Source organism: Myotis yumanensis, unplaced genomic scaffold, assembly GCF_028538775.1.
Source record: "Myotis yumanensis isolate MYYU_CA2020_CCGP unplaced genomic scaffold, mMyoYum1.0.hap1 SCAF_2, whole genome shotgun sequence".
In the NCBI taxonomy this organism is placed as follows: domain Eukaryota; kingdom Metazoa; phylum Chordata; class Mammalia; order Chiroptera; family Vespertilionidae; genus Myotis; species Myotis yumanensis.
Genome location: NW_027223753.1, coordinates 97,668,214 through 97,671,758, shown reverse-complemented (window position 1 = coordinate 97,671,758; position 3,545 = coordinate 97,668,214). Strand labels below are relative to the sequence as shown.

The 3,545-nt window shown below is 43.8% G+C and overlaps 1 pseudogene; it reads right to left on the bottom strand.

The window, feature by feature from the left end:
• Positions 1–1,744: 1,744 nt before the first annotated feature.
• On the bottom strand, positions 1,745–3,126 carry LOC139002503 (ornithine decarboxylase pseudogene; annotated as a pseudogene).
• Between the last annotated feature and the right edge of the window lie 419 nt (positions 3,127–3,545).

Here is a 3,545-nt window from a genome sequence, read left to right as displayed (position 1 = left end):
TATTATGCGAATGTTGTTTCATTTCATGTTGTTCCAAATTTCCTTTAGGCTCTCCTCTTGTTTTTTATGTTATTTTTTTTTCAGTTGTTGTTCTGCTTGGGTATTTTTTCCTACCTTGTTTTCTAGCTCACTGATGTGGTCCTCCACTTCTTATAGTCTACTGTTGATGCTTTCTATTGTGTTCTTCATTGCAGCAATGTCATTTTTTTTCTCTTGGTTCTTACACATATTGCTGAATTTGTCTTTCGTTCTTTTCAGCATCCTTATAACCAAGACTCTGAATTCTTTCTCTGACATATTGCTTGTCTCCATTTTGTTTACTTCATTTTCTAGTGATGCCTCATTTTTTTTGTATGTGGGCTGTTTCTTTTTCTCCCCATGATTGCTATTCTCAGGGTGTCGGGTTATGTAGATCTTTCTCTCTCCTGCATTGACTTAAGGGCACAAAATACAACATGACAAGACTTAATGCACAGGGCACCAAACTCAAATGTAATCACTATACCAATAACCTCAAAAAAAGGTGACCACCAGAGAAAAGAGAATTAGTGGAGAGAAAAGAGTGCAAAAATGATATTGAGAAAATGAAAAAAATGTAAGAGAGAAAATAAATAAAAATAAAAAAGAATGGGAAAAATAAATGTATATAGGGAGAAAACTCCAAAAAACTGACACCTAATCCAAAAAATGTAAACAAACACCCTGAGATGAATACAAATAACAAACACACAAACAATAAACACCCGGCTGAATATGAAGAGGCAGAATTCTCTTAGGTGATCTATGACCTTTCCATCCATGGATTGCCTCATCAGTTGTCTTTTTCATTTGCCAATTCTGGGTGGGTGTTATTCGATTCAGCTATTCCTTCTATGTGCTTGTGAGAAGGTGCAGGGCCCATCCATGTATTCAGCGCCACTTTGTCTCCCCCTGGACAAACTTTTTAGGCACCTGTGGCCGGGGAGGCTGGAGTCTCAGTGTTTGTGGGTTCACTGCTGAGGCAGCTGGTCCCTTGGGTGATATGGTTGTGGGTTCCTAGGAGGTATCCGAGGTCTCCCCGATTGAAGGTAAGGCTGGGCTTCTGATTACAGCCTCTCTCACTTGAAGATGATGCAGTCTCTGTGGCAGATCTGGCCACTCAAGGAGAGATTTCAGCAGTAGTAGAGGCTGCCCGGCCAGGGAGCCTAGTTCACCAGTCCCCTATAGTCCTGTGGTATATAGCTTGTCCTCACTCACAAGTACAGACACTCCCCACACGTTCATGCACTCTCCTTTGGCTCTCTCACTCACACACTATCTTGTATCCTGCTGTCCCGTGGGCCGCCGTCTTCCACTCGCTGATGTCAGCCTTTTGATCACCATTTGAGGCAAAGCTTCTCAGAGTTTACCAGGATAATGTTACTCTTTCCCCCCGCCCAAACACACACTTTTTTTTTTTTTTTAATTTCCTAGGTACTTCATTGTTAAAACAGGTCACAACAGTAAGTGGGCCAGTTCTTCCAATGCACAAGCTACAAATGCTTGCCTGGCAGATGAGGGATGTTCTCCAGTAGCATGTTTAAGAATTGAATAAAAATACATATAAAACAAAAATTCAAATAGTTTCCATAGGAACACATAAGTGTGACCCCATCACCTAGGCCTTCCACCTTGTTCCATCTGTGCCAACCCCACTTACAAAGACATTTCAAACTAGCCGTCATTAAGTTAATGGTCCCTCCAAATCCCTTAAATCAAGCTTCACTCACATAACAGTTACAAGAATGGCTTCTACGTTAATGCGAGCTGATATGCAGGCTGCCAGGAGGAGCTCCATCCCACTCTCCCAGGCGCAGGACACAGGTAGGGTGCCCGCATCCTCCTCTTATTCAGGTGGGAAGTCTCAGTTCTGGACTTGCTGGATTAGTTGCTATGTCGGCCCTGACATCACATAATAGATAGTCGGCCTCTGAAATTCATTAAAAGTTGAAGCAGCAGCCATGGTGTAAGCACCCATGTTTTCAAAGAGCATCCAGTCTCTCACGGACAAGCCGCAGTGCTCAAAGATGTGATTGAGGCCATCACAGATGGGTCCCCAGATGCTGGATGAGTAATACTTCTCATCTGGTTTGGGCCTTTTCTGCAGAAGGGGCTTCATGTGCTCATGATCATAGAAGATGCAATTACATGATCCATGTACTCCATCATTCTCATAATACATAAAGGTTTTCTCACTCAACTCATCTTCATCATCAGAGCCTGTTTGTTCTTTAAGACTAGTTTTTGGCAATGATATTAACTGCAAGTGTGAATGCTGATGCAACATAGTACCTGCCTGGCCCAGCTACAAGTGTCACTCCCAAGTCTGATGGAAAATACTTGTCCAGCGCTGGGTTGATTACACTGGTGATCTCCTCAAACTTAAGCTTTGCATCCTCAGATCCAGTAAAGCCATCACCAATATTTAGCAGATACATTTTGAAGCAAACCTCAGCCCTCATATCAAAGATGGCCTGCACGAAGGTCTCAGGGTTGGTACAGCCATTGCCCACATGGAAGCTGACACTGATGACATCAATGTTTAGCACCTTGGCTGGTTCCAAAAGAAGCCTGCTGGTCTTGAGCCTGGCACCAAATTTAACACTGAGACAACAAACCACTTTGGAGTCATCGGTGGCAATCCGCAAAACCAGCTTTGCCTTTGGATGTGCTCTGGCAGCTTTCATCAGCTTGACTTTGCTATGGAAAGTCATCACCTGGACTCCGTTATTGGCAGCATATTTAATCTGAGACACTTGTTTACAAGGATTTGAATAGGTGATCCTCTCTGGAGACACCCCAAGACTCTGCACCAACTGTATTTCAGTCTTGCTGGCACAGTCCAATCCCATCCCAATGGCGGCTAGGGTCTTCACTATGGTCCTGCTGTCATTGCATTTGACTGCATAATGGGGTGACCCGAGGAAGAGCTTTTAGCCATCTCAGATGTTTCTTTGGAATGCCTCCCATGTCTGCAACATAGAAAGCATCCTTATCATTGGAAGAAGAGAATTCATTAATTTTTTGGTCCAGAATGTCCTTGGCAGTAAAGCCCTCATCAAGGAAATGGCAGCCAAACTCTTCATTACTAATGTTGTTCGTGTTCATGGTTTCTGGATGTTCTGAAATGCAACACAAAGGAAAATGAAGAGATGGGACTTAGGAAATTCCTGCCAGCTGTTCACAAACGCAGCTCTCCGGGAATTCCCAGTCTACGGAAGATGGGTCCTCTCACTGCAGCAGTGGGAATGTCCTCAGAGCACAGGACGCCTCACGCTGATCCCATGGAACCGCTGTGCAGAGCATGCAGAACTGCGGTCCCTTCAGCCGCCTAGGGCCCAAGTGGCACCAGAGTGCTGGCAGAGGGGAGGCGTGGAGGCTAGGGACTGACCTCTTCTCACTTTTATTAATGCTGTTCTCTTTGGAAGAAGTCACTCTAATTCCTTGGAGGCAGAGGACATATAAATTATTTTAAATTATTTTACATGAAACATTTATCTTTTCCTCTCCTTGTTTATTATTTCAAT